This window comes from Manacus candei, unplaced genomic scaffold (genome assembly GCF_025592945.1).
Source record: "Manacus candei isolate 608988 ecotype Guabito, Panama unplaced genomic scaffold, ASM2559294v1 h1tg000018l, whole genome shotgun sequence".
Classification (NCBI taxonomy): Eukaryota; Metazoa; Chordata; class Aves; order Passeriformes; family Pipridae; genus Manacus; species Manacus candei.
In genome coordinates, this window is record NW_026138066.1 from 7,590,992 (window position 1) to 7,604,152 (window position 13,161).

General features: G+C 50.2%; 1 long non-coding RNA gene across 1 annotated transcript in view; it reads left to right on the forward strand.

Moving 5' to 3' along the window:
• The first annotated feature begins 283 nt into the window (after nucleotides 1-283).
• Nucleotides 284-13,161, forward strand: part of LOC127470012 (uncharacterized) — a 49,538-nt gene continuing 36,660 nt past the window's right edge. The window contains exon 1 of the long non-coding RNA XR_007904141.1: nucleotides 284-784. This is a non-coding gene — a long non-coding RNA (uncharacterized LOC127470012). The remainder of the gene's footprint in view (nucleotides 785-13,161) is intronic.

Below are 13,161 nucleotides of genomic sequence, written 5' to 3' on the forward strand. Positions count from 1 at the left end.
CTGTGTGGTTCCTAGAAGTTGTTGTATTTTCATGTGGATGACCTGATCCTAAGAAGCTGTAGCCTCTGTGTGTGTGTGTGTGTGTGTGTGTGTGATTCCCCAACAGCTGTTGCTTCCTGGGAAGCTGTTGTATGTTGTGTGTAGCTCTTAAGCAGCTGTTGTAGGGAAACTGTGTGCGTGTGCGTGTGTGCGTGTGCGTGTGCAGTTCCCCAGCAGCTGTTGCATGCGTGTGCTCATGTCTCCGGTGGAGGCCCACCCCTTTCCGCCTGCACCGGAGCAGTGGCTGTGCAGACGAGGAGAGCTAGGAACTGACTCCATGGGAGAGGGTCCTTCTGCTGTCAGAACCTTCCCAGCTGGGAGAAGCAGTGCCGTCGGCTCTGGTCCCAGAGCCCTATCAGCCGAGCCTGTGGTGAATTAATCACTTGCGTTTTAAATGCCAATACAGCCCTTTCTGCCTTCTTCCCCCAGTGATGCGGATGCGGCGAAGGCAGCAAATCCTCCGGCTGTGCGTGCCCTCCCCGGACTGCTGCTCCATCCCCGCCTGTCGTGCTCGCGCGTGTGCACGGCTGGGAGTGCTGCCTAGGTGCGGCCAGGAATGAGACAGCTGTGGGGCACGGAACAGTACAGCTCCAAGGGGTGACACAAGTGGGGGATACCACCCCCCCCCTCCACACACACATCTGCAGGGCTGCAAGTTGCTTGAAGACAGGGGTCTTTTGTGCCTCCGCTTCATCTCTGTCATGCCCCATATGGAAGCAGGGAGCAATCGCCCCTCCAGAAGCAGGTACGTGCATGTGTATGTGTGACACGTTTTTGTGTGCAGTCCTTGTGCAGCTGCCTCGGGTCTCCTCGGCTCCTGGCTGTCATCTGTGTTGCCTCTCGAAGAAGCGGCTGAGATTGGAAAGGGGGGAGAAGGGCAGGATGCATGGATTGCCCTTTTCCTCCAGCTCGTGCATGCGCTCCCTGGGGGGTGGATATCTCTGATCTGAGGATGAAGGCGAGGGGTGAGTGCAAGGGAGATGGGGAAGTGGTCCGGGGGGCGGGGAGGGGGGAGATTATGCCTACATGGGGTGATGGGAGGGAGGGAGAGAGCCTTGGAGACAGGTTTGTCTCCCTTTCAGTGTGTGGGGGTGTGTGAGTGTGTGCACTTGCTTATGATCAGGATGCTGAATAGGTTCAGGGCTTGCTGCACACAGCTGGGTTTGACCCATCTGCATTTATTCAGACCTTACAAGAAGAGGGGACCTGTGTATATGTGCATATATATGTGTGTGTGTGTGTGTGTGTCTTTGTGTGTGTATACATATATACATATAGGTATAGCTATAGGTAAATGTATATACCCCCCACATACATGCCTGTGCAGATAGATACACAGATAGACCTCTATGTATATTGTCTGCAGTTATGGGATGAGAAGGAGACAGCCTCATCCCACAGCCCCCTGGTCCCTGCCTCTTTGCAAACTTTGTTGGGGAGCCTTTGCGGGCAGTGATGTGTGTGTCTGTGTGACTGTCCGTGTGTGGTGTGTGAATATTTGCCTGGTTTGCATGCAGGGGAGTGAGTAGATCTCTGCTCTTACACTGCTCTGCTGGGAGGCTGACTGGCTGCAGAAAAGTCATTGCGTGGTGTCTGTCGGGTGTGTGAATGTGTCTGTGGTGGTGGTGGGAGCTGGGTGTTTACGTAGGGGCCCAGGACAGCTACTCGAATGCATATATAAGTGTATATGTATTGCCTGCAGGGTGTCTGCGTGCCCATTTATTCCACCAGAGAAAGCATGCCCACATTTTTATGCATAAGGATCTTCCTGCTTTGGGGCATGGGATGGGGGGAGGAGAAGCTGAATGAATGAATGGGAGCAAAAGGAGGGGGAAGGAGGAGGGGGGGTGGGGAGAGAGACGAACAGACGCATCCTATTCTCATCCCAGGACAGGCAGGAGTGTACAGCTCCTGCTGTTCCCATTCCAGAGCTTGGATCTGGCTGGGGAAAGGCAGCATAAATCTGCTAATGCTGCAGCAGGCAGCATATTCGTGAGCTGCTGTGCGTAATGCCGTCTCGTGTGTGTGCTGGTGTGCCCCCCACCTCTGCACGCATGCATTGCGAGCACACGCGTGTGTATTCCATGTGTGTGTGTGCACGGGGGCGGGGGTGGCTGTGCATAAACAATATGCTCGCAAACATCCTCGCAAGCACCCAGGGAAGGAGGTGTCGATGGGGAGGAGAGCATCGCTCGTGCGCTGCGGGCGCGTACATCCTGCAGCCGTGCACAGCTCGTGGTCCAGTGGCACCAACTCTGGGCTCATGCAAGCACAGTGGGTCCACACAAAGGGGGTGCCCACGTGCAGGCCAGACTTAGGAGCTGCTCCCCTTCCTTTTCACTAAAGTCTGGAGAGCAGGACCCTTCTCTCCACTCTGGAGGTAGGGAGCTATAAACCAAGGTGTGGAGCAGGGAGAGGATTGCTGAAATTGCAGGGGGGATAAAGATTATGTAGGGAGTGGGGAGAAGGAGGGGGGTCCATCTCCCTGGAGGGGGCCTAGGGGACTAGGAAACCTGGCTGCATTGCACGCTGTGAGCCAAGGAATTTGTCATGCACTGGGAGCTTGGAGGGAGTGGGAGCGTGTGTAATGTGGGGGAGCTGGGATGGAGGGGGAGAAAGGAGGCTGTGTTGAGGTATGAGGGGATTTCTGGTGAGCCTTACCTCCCCACACCCGCCCTCCCGGGTCCCCACACATCCCGTCGCTCCTGGGTCCCGAGAAGCGCAGCCTGACAGCATCGCTAATGTAATATTCAAAAGAAGCTTCATTTGCATGTAACATGCATTATTAATATATTTAAATACAGCCCCCCTCTCGCCTCCCCCCTCTGTGCAGACGGTACTAGCAGCAGTGAGGAAGCTGCAGGGAGTGGAGGGGTGCCGATGCAGTGCCAGGGGTGAGAAGCAGCTACTTTAATCCTACTGAATTCTCCAACCCAGAAACCCACCCCCACTCCCAACCCCTTCCCCACCTGCCACCCTCCTCACCCCATTATTTTCCTTTGGGGGGTGGTTGGGTTTCAGGGCACCCAACCCACAAGCATGCAGATTTGTAGGTATGAAGCAAGCTGCCTTAATTTCTCTTCCCCCCCCATCATAAACTACGACACCAAGGGAAGAACTGTGGATGTGTGGCCTTTCCCTCTCTTCATCCAGCTCCAAGAAAAGTGTGTATTTGGGAATATGCTGTCTGATCTGCTGCATCGGTGCAAAGCTAAGCTGTGGAGCAAAAACTACTTGGAGGGTAGAGCGAGTGTTTGGGAAAGGGGGGCACTGGGAGGTGTAGTTTTTGCGGGAGGGGGGCAGCTTGCGGTTAAAATCGGAAAGGTGAAAATCACAGGGAAGGCAGAAGGGAGGGAAGCATAGCTGTGATGATGTCTGTGATGTTTGTTCTTACCTGGGTCATGTTAGAAGCCAGATGCAGCTCCAGGCAGAGTGCAGCTGCCTCATCTGACCCTGCTGACGAGTGGTGGAGAGCACTGCCCACCTGGGAAAAAAGTTAGTGGTCACATCAAGGCCTGTTGAAACCTTCCAGTGCTGTTATCAGAAAATATCAGCACATTTGCTGCAGGAGAGAGACCTGGCTGCTCTCTCCTTTGTCCCAAATACAATGGTTTTTTTCCCTTGGTCCCATGCGTGGGCCTGGGCTAAGTTGTTTCTTTTACTAGTGTGAGGTAGGGCAGAGGACATGCAGGGAACACCTGTGTCCTCACACTCTTGTGAACTGATGAGGGGTGCCCTGCTCTGGTAAAGGGATGTGATGACCATAAAAAACACTTGCGGTCCTCTCCCATGCCTGGGCACCAGAGTAGGACAGAGCAGCTTAGGTGCAGAGCAAATATGCTCCATCAAAATATCCCCTTTTTCTGGGAACAGGGAAGCTTTTGCTTTTCTCCTCCATGGAAGGGCAGAGCTTCCTGAACAGTGACGGATCCCCGGGCTGCTGGTAGCCATGAGGAAGGCTGGAGTTTCCTTGATAGCTTTGCAGGTTCTGCCAGTGGGTATTGTCCAGGCTGGTCCTGATGCTGTTACAGTGGGTGCTTGAGCAGTTCTGAAGGGGGAGAGCTCAGTGTACCCCAATGCCTTTCCATGTGGGAAGAGGAGTGAAGGAGAGCATGGGAGAGAGCTACTGAACACATGGGAGCCACTTCCCTCACCAGGGAGGGGGGTTGAAATCCTTTTTATGGGCTGGAAGAGGAGGGTGCAAAGCTCAGGGAGCAGACAAAGGGGCTGTGACCCACCTCCAGCCCTTTCTCTGTGCTGGGTCAGGATGGGTTTCTCACAGCTGTGAACCAGATGAATGCTGTATTTAAAGCCCTAAATGAGTCAAACTTGGCACTTTGGAGGTGACAATGACTGTGGGACTGCTGTTGTGTTTGCTTCAGCAGTGAGATGGTCTGACAGCAGCTACAGCTTCACTTTATCAGAGCTGCATTTGTGCCCTCGCTTTCCTGTGCTCCCCAGCTGGTGCCTTTCTTTGCCATTCCCTGACCTCCTCTTTAAGGTCTCCTGGGTACCTCAGGGGTACCTAGTCATTGCCTGAAATGAACTGTTTTCCTCACCGAATAATTTTCTGTCACTGAGGAGAAATGACCTCATTTTCTCAACACTCATAAGCCAAAAGGAAACCCAGTTCCAGCTGACCAGCTGAGGTACAGAAGGAGGGAAGGGCAGTTGTCACTCTTTCCATGGTATTTAAGAGGTGGGAAACAAGCTACCAGGAGTCAGGTTGAGATGAATGACAATGGATTTCATCCCCAGATTTTGTTTCTTGCAGGGGAGTCTTTAAAGGTTCCTGGGCAGCACTGTTCTGGGTAGTCTCAGTGGCTACAAGGTGCCTTATAGCAGTCGGTCTGATAGCAGAGAGATGGAGCAAATACAGTTGTGAGGAAGGATCATCAGTGACATGACACAGGGAGGGAGTCACAAAGTAGGAGGAGGGATCCCTAGCTCTGCCACAACGACCCTGTGGGGAGTCCCTTTCTTCCCCTCTGTGCTCCTCAACTCTCACCTCACTTCTGAATAGTTTTGGTGACAAGGTAATCACCATGGAAGGTGCTGTAGATATGAAGACTCTGCCTCAGTATGATGTATGTGATACCAGTTGTCTTAAAGCAAGGTGTCATATGTTTGTATTCATTCTTTCCATGGCTCATGGGCTCAATCTGTAGACCAGATGGGTCAGAACTGCCTGTGTATTTTTAGGTTACTATGAGACTCCATGAGCTATCTTTCCTCTGGGAGCGTTGGTTTATGCATGAGAACACGTATGTTTGTGAACAGGAAAGCACCATTTTGTGCTAGACTTGATCTGTCCTGTCCTTTTGTATGCACAGATCGTGTGTGCTTGCCCAAAGTCTGTGTGCACATGTACGTCATTCCTGCCTCATCTGTATTATCCATGTGTTCCTGTGTGCACTTGTGTACATGCCTGTGCGTGATGCAGGTAATTGTATGTGGGTTTATTCGTGGAGTGAACAGGTGTGTACATGTGTGTGGGTGTGTATTCACCATTCCATCTCTTGGGCTTGATGTCTTTTCTTGAGTATATAAGTGTGTTTGTAGTTGTGCTCCTTATTCAGCTGCAGGATATCTGTCCTTCCTTCCCATGTATCATATTCTCCCCATCCCTCATGAATCTGCTTCTTCCTCTCCCTGGGGAGATAGCCTTGAGTTGTATTACCTGGTGCCACATGTATGAGGTGAGCTAGCTTTCCTGACATCCATGTACTCAAGTACATCCAGAAATATCAAGCCTTGAAGCACAAGGGAGACCAAATTCATGTTTTCCTAAGGCTTTAGTGAGACCAGTCTGGAAAACCTGGCATTCAAACCTGAGTGCTATACTAGCTGAAGGAGGGAGACAAACTGGAGGGAATTCAGAGAAAAGCAAAGTTATGAAAGGGCTGAAAGTACTTATTTATGAGGAGACAATAAAAGAACAAAATATGTAGAGCTTGACTAAATGATGATAAGTAACAGTTAAGATATATTTGAGGACTGTAAACACCAAGGAAAGGAAGACATTGTTTAAGATGGCAAAAAAGGGGCAAAGTCAGAGGTATGGGATGAAACTGAGAGAAGAGGAGAATATTTGTCTGTCTCTTAGGGATACATACAAGCTTCCTGTTGTGAGTGCTCAGACCAACTATGAAATAGTGTGGCAGGTTTATGGAGACACAACTGCTTGTTGCAAGGACACGTGGTGGTGAAAAGGGGTGAAAGGAACAAGCTAGACTCTGTCAATGGTGGAAGTGGAGTGATCTACAAGGCCTCTTCTTTATATGCAGCATTACCAGGGAAATTTTGAGACATGTTTGATTGTCTTTCACCTTTTATTGATTCTCTATCTCATGGCTGGGAAGAACCTGCAGACACTGTTGTTGAGGGAGCAGAGAGGTGATACAGGAGGAATGAGCAAACAGAGTCTGATGAAGGTGGAGGACATTATTCCCCTCCATCTCTCCACCTCTGGCTTGAGAGATAGTCTAGGAAGTAGTCTTGTAGGAAGTGCCTGTGGGTGAAAAGGGGCTTTGCTACAACAAATTTTTAGGACAGTACAGACTGAACCTCTCAAAGCAAGGAGTTGACAGTGGGGTCAGAAGGATCAGACTTCCCTCCTCTAAATTCCTAGTCACAGATGGTCCAGAATTGGGACAACAAGGTCAGAAGGATTAATACCCCTCCTTTTTTTCCTCACTGCAGTCATAGGCCAGGAAAATTGAGCGAGATCATAATAAAAGGATTAGTGTGGAGAGGCTGCCATGAATAGTGTGATAGACAGGTCATGGAAATGGAAGGGAATTCAAGGGGGTTAGACCTGTTACAGATGGTTTGCTGAAAAAGCTCTGTGTTTATCAACAGGCAAAGGGGATTTGGTCTTAGAAAAGTCTGGAATGAGGCATCAAGTGGGCTAGGGCTCAAGCAGAGATGTTATTCCTAGCAAGGATCTGTATGGAATGACTGGTTTAAATGACCTCAGACCTCCTTCAAGCTTTAGGTCGAAGGAAAACAAATCCTTCTTGGAATGGGCTCCGTGGTTTGCTCCCTTGTCTGTCCATCTCCAAAACGATGTAATGCACCAAAATGATGCTGTTACTCAGAGCTACTCTTTGTCCATGACTTATGGGTCAGTCTGGCTTTGGAAAGCCACAGGAATATCAAAAGGACTCTACTGAGCCAGGTCTGAGATCCTTCCAGTGCAGTATCTCCAACTGTGGGTTGAAGAGGGAAGGGCATACAGACAGGACAACCATGTAACATCACTTCCTCTGAACACTCTTTCAGCCTCCAGTGATGTGTGTCTGAGGGACCTGGTGCTAGAAGATTTGTTGTACACTTCACAGTTGTCAATGGATTTGTTTCTTCCCTGAATTTTTCCAGCTAATTTTTGGAACTGGGTAAAGTTAGGGTCCTCAGAATCTCATGGTAGGAACTTCTGCAGCGTAAACATGCAATTTGTCTTGAACCTCTAACTTTCTGATTTAATTTCCTGACCCTTGATTTTTGAGTGGGAACATACAGTTAACACCTCTCTCCTCTACTCTTCCTGTGTCATCTGTGGTTTTATAGACCTGTCTCACTTTATGGTCTCTGCTGTCTCTTTTCCAGCATCCCTTCACCTTTCATCTTTCTGCATCTGTCAGCTGCCTCTTTCTTGGCTACAGTGGTGTAGCTTTTAGAACAGGACATGGGGCATTCCTAGGTGGGAAGCACATCACAGCAATGAGTTGCACCCAGGTTCCCACGCAGGGGAAAACGTTTCAGTCAGCTGCACTGGCACGGGGTAGGAGGAGATGAAGAAGCTGGGCAAAAATTCTGAAACCAGTTGAGGGTGCCCTTGGCCATCAAGGCAGAACTGGGCAGGCTCTTAGGAGGCTTGAAAAAGAGGAAGGGGATCTTCCATGATCTTCCCAGGCACAGAGGTGATGCTGACAGTTTGTTAGTTTCCAGGGTTCTCCTTTCTACCCTTTATAAAGATGGGTACAATGTTTCCCTTTCTTCTAGTCACCTGGGACTTCATCTTAGTGCCATGACTTTTCAAATGTCATGGAGAGTAGCTTGGCAACTATATCAGCCAATTCCTTCAGGACTCTGGGATGCATCTTCTCAGGCCTCACAAACTTATGTGTGTTCAGGGGGTCATGAACCTGAACTTTACTTACAGTGGGAGGCACTTTGCTTCCCCAGTCCCCATCCTGCTGTCCATCCACTCAAGAGGTGTGGGAAGAGATGTTGAAGACTGAGACAAAAAAGGGTGTTGAGTACCTCAGCCTTCTCCTCATTTGTTGTTACCATTTTTCCAGCATTGTTTATCATTGTTTATCTGGTTAACATACCTGTAAAAGATGAATGAAAATGAATATCAGCCGTCTTGTGAGTGGTCTTCAAACTGAATAGGTTCAGAAAGAGAAAACAGGCTCATGCCAAGGAGTAAAAGGCCCTGGTGGGGTGCAACAAATATTGGAGGGTACAGGGAAAGAAGAAGGTGCCCTCAGTAGTCCTTATGACATTTCCTACAAAGGAAAACTGTTCTGAGTAACCTTTGAACTACTGGCTGTATGGGATTGAGGGAAGTGGTGGGAAGTCTCTTCACATGCAGTCAAATGTGACCTGGGCGAGGACAGGCCACAGAGAGAGTGAGGGACAGCACTGACAAGAAGGGGAGGAGATGAGGGGAGAGGTCTGGTGTGAAGGAAGGGTTAAGGGGTGAAGGCAGAAAGGCCTGAACAACATCAGACGGAGAGATAGTAATGACGAGCTCTGTAGCAGGCACTTATAATTTGAGATTTCAGTCAAGTCCCCCATTGTGAGCCTCTCACAGAGCAAGGAGCTCTTCCCCAGTCCCAGTACCCTGCTCCCAGCCTGGTCACACTATGGGAATGTGCTTCTGCCTTGCTCTTCTTTACAGACCAAGGAAAGTGGTGGGACACATTATATAACATTGTATGTGTACAGAGCTTTTCCACCAATACTCAAGTGTGGAGATGGCAAGGGAGAAGTTATTTTTTCTTCCTCCCCTCTCACTTTCAGTCCTTTCTTTTGTTTTGCCTCCTCCCCCATGCTGGCTGTAACCTTTCTTCCCATCTCTGTCTGCTCACCCAGCACCAGCTGCATCCTGTGTCTCTGTTTGTTTTCCTTTAATCCACGCAATGGATCAGTGACAGACCCTCACTGTAATTTTTTAAATCAAAGCCCTTTATCTTGAATTGAGCAAGGTCAGGGGAAGCTTCTTAAGGCATCTTTTTATTTTCTATCTCTGCCTCAGAGCAACTTAAAGGATGGCTCAACAGGATTAGTAGAAAGCGCAAGATTGGACAAATGGATTTGGCAGGGGCTGGCTGGTGGGCCTGGGGGAGTGGGAGCTTGCTGTGCTGCAAAGTGGAAGAGCTGGGCTCTGCTCAGGGCCTCCATCTTTGCCTGCTGCGCCTCTGGGCATGTGAAGGCAGCTGGGCTGATGCTGAGTGCAGTCCTGGGAGAGAGCAGCCTGGCCTGAGGCACTGCTCTGCACTAAGCAAGGATACTTAGCACTGGTCTGGTGCTCCAGGGCCCAGGCACAGGGATATCACCCCGTGCTTCAGGGATGGTTGCCCTCAGTGCAAGCCCTTCTGCAAAGCCTGGAGGGACACACTGATCACAGTGGAGGTATGTACAGCTGGAATAGAACAGGTCAGGCCTCAGGAACAAGCCAGGATGCCATTCCATGCTGTTGCAGGTCCCCAAGGCAAGCTTCTCTCTTCACCCCCAGCCTGCTGACTGCTGCTGGGGGTGTGAATTAGTAGTCCAGAGGTCCTGTCATTAGGCTCTGCTTCCTTGGCTTGGCTTTTTCTGCTTCCCTCCTCCCCTGTTTTGTCTTATGGTTTTGAAGTTCATGTATTAGAAGGAAGTGTCAGGCTTGCAATCTCTCCTTGCACAGCTGACGCACAGTGAATCCCTGACCAGTTTGTGCCCTTTGCTCCCACAGCCCCTTGGTGCTGCTAGCAGCATCAGTCTTCCCCTCCTCTACCCAGGGTGTCTTCTCCCCAGGGAACAGCTGCCTCTGCCTGGGCTGGGAGAGGGTTTGCACCAGGCTGCCCCTTCACCTGTGATGACCAAGCTGATTTGACCAGCTACCTGTGCAGCCAGCCACCAGCCTGTCCCAGAAGGGACTTGTCCCTTCCCTACCACATGGTCAATCTGCACCAAGTGGGAGCCCCCATCCATTTGTTCTTTGGCCCCACAAGTGACTGCTTCTCTCCTTCACCTGAACTCCCTTTGTCCAGTCCTGTATTCTCAGCGTACTGGGACTCAGTGGTCAGAAAGCAGATTCAAGAGGAGCATCTTTCCCAGCTGCAGTCAGTTCCTACAGCCTGTTCCCCATCAGACAGGCAGCCCCTCCTTACATGCAGTGTTCAAGTGCATACACCCATTGTGTTATCCTGTGTGCACGCATACAGCAGCGTGAATTGAGCATGCAAGGGAACAGAGATTCACATAACCTTGCCCTTGCTTTCCCAAGCCTACCAGAAAGATGGGATGGCTGGATTAGCCAGAGACGTGACTGCTCCTTCCCAGTGAAAGAATTTCCCTCACAGGACTTGCCACACTGTAGTCTTCCCATTAGCAGCTCCTCTTCTCCCAGGCAGATGAATGGTATCTCTGGGATCTCATTTCCTTTTCCATCATCCTCCTGTCCCAGCCTAACTGTATGCCGCAGGGTTTGTCTCCAGTCTGGGGCACCCCAGCTCCTCAGCATGTGCTGCCAATGGGGGAAGCTCATGCTGTTTCTGCACAGAGGAGGATTTGCATGCATGGTGGGGGAGAGACAGCCTGGCCTGTTTATTCCTAATGCTCCATATTATCTCCATTAATAATGCCACCTCTGCCTCACATGCTAATTAAAGCTCAAGATTGTTAATGTAATAGGGAATTTGGGCAGAGACCACACAAGACTGGCTGGATTAAGTTAACCTTATGGACTGTTAATGGATCTCCTGGAGGGGCATTTCTGCCTAATGAGAATCCAGCTTGAATGGTAATCAGGGGCTCACTCTCTGCATGCCTGGTGGGGCCTGGAAAGCTAGCGGAGCTGCAGGGCAGGATGCAGGAAAGGCATCGACAGGAGCTGCTCATGAAGCTGAAGAGGGCTGGAGGGAAAGACCTCAATGTGAGAGAAGAACTGGGGTGAATAAAGTAGCAGTGCTGTGGTGCTGCACAGCAGAGAGCCCCAAACAGGCTTTGAGACTGGCTCTGTACTTTTTGTGGCGGGCATTTAAATACCACAACAAAGGGCTATTTTTCTGGTTGTGATTGCCAGCAGTGAAAAGGTCACACAAACTGCGTTAGCCATGAGCAGGACTCCTATCTAGGGAAAAAAACTCAGCAAGATCCTGACCTGTCTCCTGGACACCTGCACTGTGGGTCATGACTGCTGCTACACTGGGTCCGAGAGCCAGAGTTTCCCAGTCTGTCTTGTACAGTGTGGAGAAAACATCAGGGAAGGGATCTGGCACTGAGCACTCTTATGTGTAGGGTGAAAGGCTGGGTTCAGAAGAAACCTGGAGACAAATTAAAGGGGTCAAAATAGAGCTTAGAGGCTAGGCTTTCAGTGTCTGGATTGGGTGAAATTTGGTGATACCACAGATCCAGGACTGCAGTTGAGGAAAAACAGATGATGTTTAAGTGTTAGGCTGCATTTCAAGGAAAAACTGTATATTCCTGGGCCTGGATGAAACTGGGTCTTGCTGGGAGCCCATGAAGCCTTCCAGGGAAGGTGTGCATATTTTCACAAATGGCTCCTGTGTACTAGTTTTGTTCTCCAGAGGGAATAGGTGTGAAGTGGGATATAGGGCAAAAGCAAAGCCTGAAATGGAGGCCAGTTGTTCACATTTCAGTTTGGGGAGTTGAGTAATTTAGATCAGCCCCAGAACAAACAAGTAGAGGTGTTCAGGAGGAAGGTAGTGATTTGGAGAACTGGTTAAAGGAATAAAGAAATATCTTTGGGGTTTTCATCTTGCTCAAGTCCCACTGCCCCAGGAGGTGCTCCAACCGGGCAGACTCCATGCTTTGGAACCTAGCCTGAAAATTGCTCAGTACATGCAGGATCTGGCCAAAGGTTTAGCCTTCTTATGGGACCAATGACAGAGCAGCTAAGACGTGTTGCTTTGGCTCCAGAGGGGTGAGTTTGAGCTGTGCTGACTGCACTTCATGCACAACATTTCTTACACCAACCCCAGCTGTGGGTGATTCTGGCTGGGGAGCTGAGAGTCAGGCAGGTATCACTGCAGCTGCAGCAACCTCTCTCTACTCCAGCTATAGGGACTGTTCTCTCCTAACTCTCTTACCTTGAGTTGCCTTACCTGAGGTGTGTCAGCTTGAGATGGCCCATGGCTTCGATGCAAGATATGAGTGGTTTGTAGTGCTTGGGGGGCTTAGGGGTGAAAGTTTGTGGCTTTGGGTCAAGGTCTGTGAGCTTGTGATGCTGTACCTGGGGGTTGAAAAAAGATGACAAGGACATGGAAAGGGAATAAGTCCAGTTCCGGTTACCCAGTGAGGGTTTTTTTCCACTTTCTGGCTCTTGGTACTGGAAAATACCAGGGAACTGCAAAGAAAGGAGTTCCCTCGCTGTATGGTGTGTGGGAGTTGGTTCCCAGGGCAGAGCACGCCGCTGCCAGTCAGCAAGGGGACCTGAGGGAAGGCGAGAAAGGAAAAGCAGAGATCAGGAGGAAGTGCAGTGCAGGAGCCAGACGGACTGTTCCACCCAGAGAGGAGATCCCACCCCTGCAAGCCTGTATGCTCCCAGGGGTGCATGCAGCACATGCACACTTTCCAAAGTTTTGTGCTGTTGCACAGCATTGCTTTCAAAAGGATGCTCACTCTGCATGTGTGCAGTAACACACTGGTGTCACACAAATGAGTAAATGCTGCCACACACACAAGGCAACCCACAGAGGACACATTGCTCCCTACGACACCTCACAAATGCACCGCTGTTTTCAGCAAAGAGCAGATTCACGCACACAGGCGCTGTTCACCCTGCAGTACAGCACTTGATGCACACATGTACACATGCACATCCTAGACACTGATGCCTGGTGTCCACTGCCCACAGCAGGCACATGTACAACATCAACACACAGATGCTCA